Raw genomic sequence first — 13,139 nt, forward strand, 5'->3', positions numbered from 1 at the left:
TCCAGGGAACTGCTCTTGCTCATTTTGAGTTCAAGTGGAATAGCAGGAGGTCTCCAGGTGCCATCTGGAGGTTGGCAACTTTACTCAGCCAGTAGGTCAGGGTGGTGGCACTGAAGCAACAAGAAAAGAAGAGGTGGTTTTTATACCCCACTTTTGTCTACTTTTAAGGAGACTCAGAGCAGCTTGCAATCATTTTCCTTTCCCCTCCCCACAACAGACACCTTGTGAGGCAGGTGGGGCTGAGAGAGTTCTGAGAGAATTGTAACTAGCTCAAGGTCACCCAGCAGGCTGCATGTGGAGGATTGGGGAATCGAACCTGGTTTTCCAGATTATAGTCTGCCACTCTTAACTACTACACTACACTGGCTCTCAAAGTGGGACACTGTGGCTCCTGCTTCAGCCATACTGTCTCCTGCTACCTCCTTGACATCACTAAACCTGACCCCTATTGCCAGCTGCAAGGGAAGCAAAGTGTGGCTGAGGTGACATTCCCTCCAGTCCTTGCTGCATAACTGCTCTGTTCACCAGGCAGTTGTTTAAACAGACAATATAAAATATTAATATAAATAACATAAAATATATTAATACAAATAGTGGTTTCTTCTGGAGACCATCACATATAGCCCTTAAGTGTGTCCTTGTAAGTAGTTCTTCCCCATGTGTTAACAGTGCACTGGGGGAGGACAAAGGAGATAATGTTAGGTCATGGGTTGAACAGATCTCTGACCCAAATAAATTCCAAATTAAAATTGCACAAGGATGATTTCATCAGAGCAGAATGGGAGACTGCCATGCTTGGGCAACAGGTACCTCGGCAGCCAGTTTACTACTATGCCTGATCCTGCCAGATTGCAGCTGGGAGCCCACTTTATGGGAAGTGCTGGGTTCCATGTACGATATTAAAACCCCACCCCATTTATTGCATATCTATTGCATCTTTTTCATTGCCACTGACAGCAGTATGCTGAATTATCAATTGCTAGTAGGTTCAGCTTCTGCAATTCCTTATGAAATGTGTTGCACAGTGAAAACCTCCCCAGGAGATGAGAGATTACAAAGTTGTATGTTGTGCAGCTATAATAGCATGCTTTCATGTCTATCCTGTATGTTTACAGTCTTGCATGTTGCTTCCTGTAATAGAAATTAGTCTCTACAACTTCGGTTCATTGACAACCTGTTGATATGTCAATCATTGAAACTGCCAAACATTGTGCAGTGCTATTGACATAGTAATTTTTTTTACATGTGGTTGGATCCAGTGGTAACTGATAGAGAGGATTTTCATCAGTGAAATGGAACTTTCTTGCCTCCCCTTTCCTACTACAGCTACAGCTCCACAAAATCTTGAGTTGGGGGACAGTGGATCTTCAGGAACACTATGAGGGGTGAATCAGAAATCTGCAGTAGAAGGGGCAAAATCAGCAAAAATCATCCCTCCTTCCATTTACAAATATCTGCTTAATCTAACCCAGCATCTTACAGGGCAAGACACCAAGGAATAGATGGCACCATAGAGATTAATATGAATAAGAAAGGCAAAGAGGGAGAAGACCAAGTTGAGCCACAGATACCAAAAAATTGGAATGATCAAGTGCATCATCATATGGAGGAGGAAGAGGCTGCCCCAAGCATTGAAGCCTTACCCTAGGTTAGACAGTTGTGGAGTACTAAGGAACAATACTGTTGGATCAGGAGGTCTGGCACAAACACACTGAAGATACAACCTGTTGGGAGGGGACAGGAACACTCAATGAGGATATCTAGCACAGACATGGAGAGGGGGCAAATACATTGGAGGTCTGGTACACACACACTGGGGACACCAGACATTGGGAGTGAGGTGATTTCATCAAGAGGAGGAGGGACATGCACAAGATAGACAAGATCAGACGTACACAGGGAAAACAGCCAACCTCTGATGCTGACAGAAGAATAAATGAGCCAGATTCATGAGTATGCCAGAAGCAGTCATGAGCAAAGTGGGAGAGTAAAGTCAAGGCACTAATTCAGAGCCGAGCAGCAGGAGGAAGATTGTGGTGACAGTGGTGAATTGTGTGTTGCAGCTTAATGATATAGCTATAATTAATTGTGTAATTGAGAAATACATGTTTTTCATATTGTGAAACCATATAGTAATGGCAAATATTATTTGCATTTGGGGGCCAGATTGACATTTGAAAAAGGGAGACCTCTACTTGGTCTTACAGTAGACCCTACACCATTGCTTGCATAAGCAGAGCTGCATTGGTGCAATCTTCACTTCGTCTCACATGTCCCAGGATCCAACCCCTATTTTCAACACTGTGCTCAGAACAAAATGTATTAGCATTGTGCTACTTTCTCTAAATAGGTGGCTGCCAGAAATATGCATTCTGTGAATGGGGAAACGTCATTGGCTTTTCCATGGTTGCCTTAGACACATAATGCTTTTTATCATCCACATTCAGTAGTGCCAGGTTGTGGGAACTGCCATCTTTTCACCCTTAAGAACTATGCATTGCATCATGGCAACCCATCACATGAATGGAGTCCAATGATGCTGCCTTGACAGGCTGTTCCCTTGCCCCAAGCTTTGTTCATTGGTGTTGCTCAATTCACTAAAGTGGAAGTGATTAGCTGCACATTGTTGTTGTAACAGCTTCTTCCTTCACATCCACACAGAGAATGGGCGTTGGACCTACAGCTACAGCATCCTGTTGGGTCATGTTCTTCTTCATTGCAACCTCAGAAGCCATATTTGGGAAACCCATGAGTATTGGAGGCCAGTGACAGCACTGTGAGAACATCCAGGCCTAGAGGGAATAAGATTCAGTTTCCAATATACATGAGTTCATCAATGCCTTTGGGTTGATACCTCCCACCTTCTGTAAACTATAATTACCAAAGGGGGGAATAGAAATTAACCAGATTAAAAAATTTGGTTGAGGTTTACTTTATGGTTTCAACTAACGTTAGGAAGAAGAGCCCAATGAAGTGAAAGAGAGATGGGGTTTACATCCATAGTAAATGCCAACAAAGCTCAGCTCTATATAATTTTATATATAATGTTGTTTAATTCTGGAATAATAGTTGATAGATTTCAATATATTTCAATATCAACAAATGTTGGTCCATTAAAAGGCATTATGTTGCCTATTTAGGGGCAGGGTTAAGAACTGTAGCAGAACTTTTTGTGGTGGTTTTTTAAAGGGCTGGACTAGATTTGACCATTGTTTGGAAAAAGTCAATATCTAATGTTCTCATAATTTAGTTGCTGTTTCTTTGGAATTATGTTGTTTGTGCAAGAAATTATTTTTATTTTCTGAGTCAGGCAAACATTCCAAAAAAATGATACTGAGGGCCTGATTTGTTTCTGCTTTGTGATCTATACGGCTTTGCTATAGTTCTAATATTTTTAAAACAATTAGATGATTATCACTTATCATTATAACTTATTTTCCTATACCGAATAAAAAATAATACAACTTCCACTTGGGTCTAACTATGTATAGCTCAATAATCTATGGTTGAGAAAAGGCACCCTCCCAGGAGTTGATTCTAAAACAATGTAGTCAGTTCCTGAAGACTTCTAGTGTTTTTTTAAAAAAATTGTTTGTTAAAGTTCACATAGTAGACCAGGGTTTCTCAACCTTATTAAGCCTACGGGCACTTTTGGAATTTTGAGAAAGGGTAGAGGGAACCACAACAAAATGGCTGCCATGTGAGGCAGGACCAGCTACAAGCCACAAAAAGGCTGCCATGGGCACGAGGAACCAGTGGGCATCACACTGTGAACACCATGGCACTCTTAGGAATAACATTGTGGATTTCTGTGGCAGACTATAAATGACTGTTAAACAATTGTGGGTGATCCCCCTTTCCTTTGCCTGTCATCATGATCGCAAAGACAACTGAGAGCTAGGGTCACCAGCTCCGGGTTGGGAAATACATGGAGATTTTTGGGGCAGAGCCTGAGGAGGGCAGGGTTTGGGAGGGGAAGAAATTCAATGCCTTAGAATCCAATTGCCAAAGCGGCCATTTTCTCCAGGGGAACTGGTCTCTATCAGCTGGAGATCAGTTGTAATAGCAGGAGATCTCCAGCTAGTACCTGGAGGTTATTGAGCAAACCAAAATCAACACCTCTGCACTAATATCAAGGATAAGGAAAGTAGTGCAGGAATCTTAGGCTACAAAGGTATGTATAAATGTGTTTTTTTCAATAGTCCATAAGGGTACATAGATCCAAGAAGATTCCAATAGTTGGTCACAAGACCTCAGCAGATGTGTAAAAGACTATTATGAAAGGAAGACGATCGTTTCATTCTTCATCAGTTCCATTCCTATGTCAAAAATCATTCTATTAAAATATTACTACTAGGCATAATGGATCAATAAATATCAATAAATATCAAAATGTCCATGTACTTACAATTCATGCAGTTCAAAAGGTATACTAGGTTCAAAAATTCATTTCTTCCCCTTAGGGATAAATCTTATAACTATATCCATTGGCAAATGTAATAGTCCATATGACTTAAAATCTATAGAGGATATAGTTGGAATAAACAGAAGTCATTGCAAATGTAACAGTTCCACAAGGGATACACAAAGTGAATGCTCAGCCGCTGGTTACAAAAGCTTAAATGAAGTACAGGTGGCACATGTACTATGCTGTTTCTTAAAGGGGCAGTATCAAATAAAGCAAGATAGGTCATTTTCAGCATTTAGTCCTTGGGGTTCTAGAGATTGAAATAAATTAATGAAATATGCCTCTTTCTGCCTTAAAAGTCGTTCATTATTCCTTTTGTCAAAGAGTTTACCCTTGAGTCGCCAAAATACAAAAAAACGAAGTTCATTTTCATTGTGGCGAGCTTTAAGGAAGTGATCTACAATGGGTGCAGAACGAATTCCTGCCCTAATTCTGGATTTATGTTCCAAAATCCTGGTTTTTATGGGCCGAATACTGGAACCAACATAAATCAATTGGCAAGGGCAAAGTAAACAATAAACACAGAATTTCGTGTTGCAATTAGAAAAGCTGTTAAGTTTAAAAGTAAAATTGCTGTCAGCACGTTTAAATTCTTTGACTTCTAAAGCCAGGTTACATGCAAGACATTTATTACAGCGAAAGTGGCCCTTAATATTAGTACCCTCATTATGATCACAAATTAAGTCGGCATGGACCAATTTGTCTCTAATAGACATGGTTCTGCTATAGCCGATTTTGGGGATTTGTACCTGGAGGTTGGCACCTTACTGAGAGTACATCAGTAATTTCTCAGTACTTTCTCTGGACCAAGCCAAGACAGCAGTAGCATATTCAGAATAAACTGAAACTACTTGCCTAATTTGCTGATTATTTCCATAACTGTTGGAAAGGACCTCCCATTTCCAATGATTTTCAGCACCAACTGAGCAAATATTTCTGCTGTATCAATGCTGTTCTCCTCAGCTCCATTTTCCTCCTCCTCCCTCATGCCTTCAGTGTCCTCAACTTCAGTTGCCCATCTAGTTATTGAATTACCGTATTTTTCGCTCCATAAGATGCACTTTTTTCCTCCTCAAAAGTGAGGGGAAATGTCCGTGCGTCTTATGGAGCGAATGCCGACTGGGCGCGTGCGCGTCGGGAGCCAGTGTTCCCCGCCCCGATGGCCAGCTGGGAGGCGGGTGGAGCCGCACAGAGCGCACGCGCCGGCTCACTCTGTGTGGCCCCGCCCGTCTCCCAGCTGGCCGTCGGGGCGGGGAACGCTGGCTCGCGCCGTCCGGACGCGCACGCGCCCAGCCGGCATTCGCTCCATAAGACAAGTTTTTAGAGGAGGAAAACAAGATTTTTTCTTGTTTTCCTCCTCTAAAAACTAGGTGCGTCTTATGGAAAGGTGCGTCCTATGGAGCGAAAAATACGGTAGCTGAGAAGACACAAAATTTTGCCCATTCTCACTATGCTACTCTGCTGTGATGATATTATAAACAACCTCTTTGGGTTGCCAAAGCCAAAGGGATCAAATGACAGTATGAAGAAATGAGTCCAAGGGTAGTAAAGACAAAAAAGAAGGAAAATGAGTACAAACAGGAGCAGCAGACTAGGAACAGAAGGATGCGAAACAGAAGGTAAATAAAACTAATGTTCCGCAAAGTGAGTACTTTGAGGTAATTTGTCCTGCCACACTGCAATCCTATATAGAATTACTCCACACTAAACCCTTTGAAATCAATGGGCTTACTGTGCAGTCCTATGCAGTAACTTCAAATATGGTTGCCATTTTCAAAGAAAATCTTGAAATAAATTCCAGAAGTAGGGTTGTCAACTCCAAATTTGGAAATTCCTGGAGATTTGGGAGCAGAACCTGGGAAGGATGGAATTCGAGAATTTGGGGAAGGAAGGAACTCAGCAGGGATGTGATGCAATATAGTCTACCCTCTGAGGCTGCCATTTCATCTAGGGCAGTGGTGGCGAACCTATGGCACGGGTGCCAAAGGTGGCACTCAGAGCCCTCTCTGTGGGCATGCACGCCATCGCCCCAGCACAGAGTTCGCCTGAGTTCGTTCCCCCGGCTGAGGAGGCTGAGGACCAGCGGTGCCTTCCCGGCTCCTCCGGGAAGCACCAGGCTCCTTCCCAGCGCCTTCTCCGCAGTCACTGGTGCGCGCTCTGGAAGTGAAGACAACGACAAGCCTTCTGCCGAGGACTGGAAGAGGTGGAACCGGAACGGGGCTGGACCGGGAGTGGGACACCTGGGCAGCCGTCTGCGGCAGGCTGGTTGGTGACTGCAGCACGGGGGATTGGCGGTGAGGGCCGAATGGGGGCCTGCCTGGCCTTTGTGCTGGAGCCGAGCCCTTTGCTTAGCTCGGGTTTCCACTCTGCTCATTCATGCAACCGAAGGTGCCTCTGAGCATATGCAGAGGGCTGTCCCCACTATCACCCCCCCGCATAACAGTCTTTTAAAATTCGTATGAAGATAACAGTTGGAAAAAGAACCAAACTGAAGGGGTGGGGGCTATGCTCCAGCTGCTTTCCTCCCCCGCTCAGCTACCCATGCAGGGTTGCCAACCTCCAGGTAGAAGCAGGAGATCTGCTATTTCAGTTCACCTGGAGAAAATGGCTGTTTTGGCAATTGGACTCTATGGCATTGAAGTCCCTCCCCAAACCCCACCCTCCTCAGGCTCCACCCCAAAAACCTCCCGCAGGTGGCAAAGAGGGACCTGGCAACCCCTAGCCCCATGTGGACTTCTAGTTGTGTTGGCACTTTGCAATAAATAAGTGGGTTTGGGGTTGCAGTTTGGGCACTCGGTCTCTAAAAAGTTCGCCATCACTGATCTAGGGGGACTTAACTCTGTAGTCTGGGGATCAGTCGTAATTCCAGGAGAACTCCACACCCCACCTGGAGGCTTGCAGCCCTATTCAGAAGGGTGGCCATGTTTGTTGGCTGCAGCCATTAGAAGGAGTCTTGGGGCTTCTTAAAGATCAACAAATATATTATGGTGTAAGCTTTTGAGAGCCAGAGTCAACTCGCCAGGTGCATGAAGTGTTTGCTTCAGCTGGCTGAGACATTGAACTCAGAGAATATTTGGCAAATTTTTAGTTGAGAATTTTCTATCCACGAAGCTTAAAGATGATTACGTTTATCATGGCATGAAAGATTTATGCTAAGAGATGCAAGAACATTAAAAAGAGGGTTCTCCTTTTGTTGCTATGGAACACACTCCCCAGGGGTTCATTCATCAAAGCTCAAAACCCCTTTTGAAGTACTTGCAGATATTTTTATTTGTTTTTTAGTAGTTGAGGTCAAACTGTTATGAAATGAGGGGCTTAAACTCTTGAGTTAAGATGATTTTAATAGGATATTTTATTTGCATTGTTTCCACTTCTTGCCCTGGACAACGGGCTACTTGTATTAGCAATTTAAATGAATAACAACAACAACATTAACGTTAAAAGATAATAGTAACCCAGTCCTTAGACCCTTGTAGTTCCAGGCGTTCATGATAATTTATGTCCTTGCTTTACCATATACAGCATTCTTTTGTGTGTGAAGGCCTTCACCTAGAAGACAATTAGATATGGAAGCCTCCTGAACATAGGATCGGGAGGGTCCAAGTGCATAGAGCAAACCCAACATACCACCATCATCATACTCAATTACCTAGGGGGCTCATGCCAATCATAAAAAAACATAATGTAGGTGTTTCTACATACCTGGGGGCAGTCTGCAAATTTACCAGGAAAACAAAGTAGAGGGAGGTCGGAAATTTTGCAGAACTGAAGGAGAAAATCAGGACACGTACGTGAGAGAATTTTCAACCTGTCCCCCTTTGTGATTCTTAGTGGACTCCCAGAATAACAATGTATAAGAAAGAGGTGTTCTACATTTTCAGAGCCAGCGTGGTGTTGTGGTTATGAGTGGTAGTTTGGAGTGGTGTACTCTGATCTGGAGAACCGGGTTTGATTCCCCCCTCCTACACATGAGTGGAGGATGCTAATCTGGTGAACTGGATTTGTTTCCCCACCCCTACACATGAAGCCATCTGGGTGATCTTGGGCTAGTCACAGCTTTCTTAGAGCTCTTTCAGCCCCACTTACCTCACAGGGTGTCTGTTGTGGGGAGGGGAAGGGAAGATGATTGTAAGCCGGTTTGATTCTTCCTTAAGTGGTAGAGAAAGTCAGCATATAAAAACCATCTCTTCTTCTTCTTCGAATCCCAGGGAAGGCAAAGAGTTAACACTGACAGATCCTTTCACTCTGCCCTTGTAGAGAGCAGCGCCCATGGTGCTGCCATACCACTGTTGCAAAGGAACTGAATCATGGGATGAATCTCTGCACTATCACATTGTGTGTATTAGGTCTGCTAGGTGACCATGAATGAGAAGGCAAAACAAAAATGGTGCAGTGGAGGAAAATAATTTATCAGACTTGACACGTCCTGCACATTTTGCCTGTGCTCCATCAGGGGGATCTGTAAAAATATTAAAATATAGACAAGTCTCAAAAATAACAGACACATATATCATTTAAAATACATTAAAACAAATTTTGAAAAGACAGTGTAAATGAGGTATGTAAGACTTGAAATGACAGTGTAAATGAGGATGTAAGAAAAATAGTTAATACTCTGAGGTCCCAGGAGATAGCCAGTATACACTGCATAGACACATTTCCTCACATGTCCATTATGTGAAAGCATACTCAAGAATGTGCATTATTGAAATCATAGTGTTTTTATCTGGTCAACAAACATGTTGTTACGTCCATGCAATTTTGGCTGTTTGTTAACTACCTTGAGTCGAAGGAGATAAGGGGGAATATAAAAGATACAGACAAGTCTCACAGATACACGTACATTTGCGGGGGCAGGGGGGGAGTTGGATATGGCTGACTGCATATTAGCATTGCAAGAAAACTCCTACAGTAGCTAAGCTTCAAAGAAAAGAGTTTTTATCTCACTGGAGCAAATAGTAAATCCAGACTTTCGTTTAGCCCATCAGGGACCAGAGTATTCAGTCTCAAAATCTACTCTTTTTCTGGAATAACATTCTGTCGTTGTGGCACTCTGATCTATATATAGGCCAGAATGTAAAGTCTGTGGGACAATGTAGGACCCAGAAGAGCACCGGTGTGTGTGTGTGTGTGTGTGTTTAAAGATGAATGCTGAGATGTGTATTGTAAGCTTCCTCAAGGTTTTGCAACATAACTTATCACAATGATCTAGAGGACTCTAGGTTCAGATCTCCATTCTGCCCTAGAAGCTTGCTGGGTGACCTTGAGCCAATCACACACTTCCGCCTTATAGGCTTGCCAGGTGAGCACTGGCAACTAAGAGGTTTGGGGGCAGGAAAATGTAAATAGAGCTGTTGCTCTAGTGACACAACATTACTTCTGGCATGAATCTGGAAGTGATGTCATCATGCTGGGGCAACACTCTGGGATTCCATTTACGTGCCATCAGATAAATGGCTATTTCCCCTGCATTCCCCCCACACACACACACACATCTTATTGCCAGACCAAGCAGCAGAGGAGGTCAGGAGCTGCCAGCCGGAGGTCTCATAAGAACATAAGAATGTTGGATTGAGAGGGCTTTGTTATGCCCAAATCCCTGTTAAATTAGCAGAGTGCACAAAGGCTGTTGTGCGCAGAGAAGCCCATCCAAACCTCTGTGTGTGCCAGGAACAAAATTGCTAGGAGCCTTTTGTCTATTTAACTAATATACTTCATTTATTGTAGGAAATCCATTTCTGGATAAGATAAAGTATAGTTGCCTATCTATTCTAACTAACTAGGATGGAGGGAGATCCAGGACATGTGCCCTTCCCTCATGGTGGCAAGATGGAGAAGAGTGCCAGTGTGTGTGAGGAGGTGGGGAAGAAACAGGAAGGAAGGAAGTTTCCCTAAGAGTAGCAATCTACATATCAAAGGGATAGGTCAGAACAGTAGATAAAGGATGCCCCAGTGTCTTGTCCCCTCTAGCTCTCTGACTCACTAGTCTTGTCCCCCTCTGGAGTCTGAGGTTAAGAGACAGCACAAAGTCCTTCACTTCCAACAAAGAAAGGCCCTGCTGGATCAGACCAAGGCCCATCAAGTCTGTTCACACAGTGGCCAACCAGGTGCTTCTAGGAAGCCCACAAGCAAGATGACTGTAGCAGCATTGTCCGGCCTCCTACCATAATGGAAGACCTGGGCAGCCCTATAGCCTATCCTACCTCACACATTTATTAAGAAGATAAAATGGAGGACAGGAGACAGATGTAAGCCTCTTTGGGTCCCCAGTGGGGAGAAAGGAGGATTATAAATGAAGTAAATAAAATAAATTCCGCTGTCGAGATATAAAGGGAAAGGGGCTAGATATGTACTTTTTGTTTAAATGAAATGAGTTTTCAGAGAACCTGATAGACACATTGTTGTTACAATGTTATGACAATTAAATTCTCAGTTGCCAATGAAATAAAGAAAAAAAATGCCTCTGAAGGGGGAAAATGGTCTCCACAGATCAGGGAATAGGGTGCCAATGTGGGCGGGACCAAGAAGAACTGGATTTTCCCACCCACATGGGTGCCACCCTGGCTTTGTTGCAATCTTAACCAAAGCATCATAGCAAAGCAGGTTTGGAAAAGATCAATGGAAAGATGAGGGAAACCTGGGAGATGCACTGAAATGCCGCAATGCTGTGGGGAAGCAGGGGGGGGGGAAACGCTTCCCAATAACATACAAACCAGGACAAACAGCCTGTGTGTAAGTGACCTTAATTTCTGATCACCTTCCAAAAATTGTTCTATTAAAGCAATAGCGTTATGCAAGATCCATTTTGTGCAAGCATAGTTGATAATCCACAGAGGCAAACTCTCTTGGACAACATCCAGACTAGCATGGCAATTTCTGTGGCAATGACAGAGTTAAAATCTAGCCTTTCCTTTGTAAAATTTTGTCTTAGTTACCCTTTGACTGCACAAGCTGAAAGAACTTTGCAGTTAATTAGGATTATGCCAACCTGTTAAGTAAGTAGGGCAGAAAGGATGGCAGAAATAATTACAGTATGAGCAGCTTCAGTTCGTATTAGGTTTCACTCCCCGATAACAGATAAAGGTGTTATTTGCCATTTAACAATCTTCTAGCAGGTCTTGGCAGACGTTTTTTGGCAAATGATCCACACTGCTTTTGAGAGCGAAGCAGCTTCTTCTTCCTCATACCCAGGTAGCAGCTAGAGGAAAGCCTTGTGACTGCAAAGGGTAAACAGGGCATGACCTGTTAAGAAGTAGGGGGTATCTCGAGTTCTGTTTAAAAAGGAATGGCAGCAAAATCTCCGTATTCTCTTTTGGCATCAGCAACAGCTTTGCCCAACTCAAATCTTAATAAATTACATTCTGGCAAAATAATATGTACAACATTGGTATCACCAAAAGAAAGACAACCTTCCCATGGCATAGGATGAAATGTCTTCCTCCAACAAGTTTGGGGAGAGAGACAGCTAGGGTTCCCAGGTGCCCACTAATTAGGGTTGCCAACCTCCAGGTACTAGTTGGAGATCTCCTGCTATTACAACTGATCTCCAGCTAATAGAGATCAGTTCACCTGGAGAAAATGGCCCCTTTGGCAATTGGACTCAATGGGGTTGAAGTCCCCCTCTTCAAACCCCATTGTCCCCAGGCTGCACCCCTCAAATCTCCAGGAATTTGCCAACCAGGAGTTGGCAACCTTATCTCCTTCCCACCCAACAGCCAACCTTTATCTGCCCCTCTGTCTTTAGCTTTCTGTCTCCCCACCCCCAAACAGCCTCTACCTTGGAAAACTGTAGTCTTTCTCTACAGTGGGGCCAAAGCACCTTACATTAGTCTCCTCTCCTCCTTTTTATCTAGCCCTGTGAGGTAGGTTAGGCTGAAAGTATGTGACTGGTCCAAAATCAACCAGAGAGCTTCCACAGCAAGATGGAGATTTGAGCCTAGGTCTCCCAGAACCTCTCAATGGCATGATGAGGCTTCCACCCACCCTCCCTCCCTCTCTTCCTCTCTCTTGGCAGCTCGCTCAGAGCAGTCTGGGCAGAGGAGCTGAGCCTTCCCCCACACTCTCCCTCTCAGCAGCTCACCTGGACTACTCAAGGTGGGAGTGCTGAGGCCCCTTCCGGGAGCTGCCACCACCACTGGGAATTTAACCCCCCCTTTTAAAAAAATGTCAGATTTTTCTGCAGACCTAGGGGGTACCCAAAGTCTGCAGAAACATCTGTTTGTGGTAAGTGTACGCCCTATCCATGGATTTAGGTATCCGCAGATAGGGGGACACTTGGAAATTAGATATATAGATTCCACACAGTAATTAAAAAAACTTTGTCACCTTAAAGACAACCACATTTATTATAGCATGAGTTTTTTGTATAGAAGTTGAAGTACATGACAAAAATGTTGAACATCCACACCTCTCCCTCCCCCGCACACAAATATCCCAATGGAGAGGGGATGTTTTGGAAATTTAGATTTAAAATGAATAAATACAAGCTGAAACCATATATTCTAGAATTCATTAATGACAGAGGTTGTAGGATAGAGAATTCTTCTAGAAATTTGTTATTTGCTTTCTATAAAAGCATTAACTTTCCATCAAAGAACTATGGTGAAGCCCCACAGCTGGATGCTGTGAGAAGAGATGGTGAGAATGTTAAACTGATTATTGTACCTGAGGA

The sequence above is a fragment of the Euleptes europaea genome, chromosome 1 (genome assembly GCF_029931775.1).
Source record: "Euleptes europaea isolate rEulEur1 chromosome 1, rEulEur1.hap1, whole genome shotgun sequence".
Lineage (NCBI taxonomy): Eukaryota > Metazoa > Chordata > Lepidosauria > Squamata > Sphaerodactylidae > Euleptes > Euleptes europaea.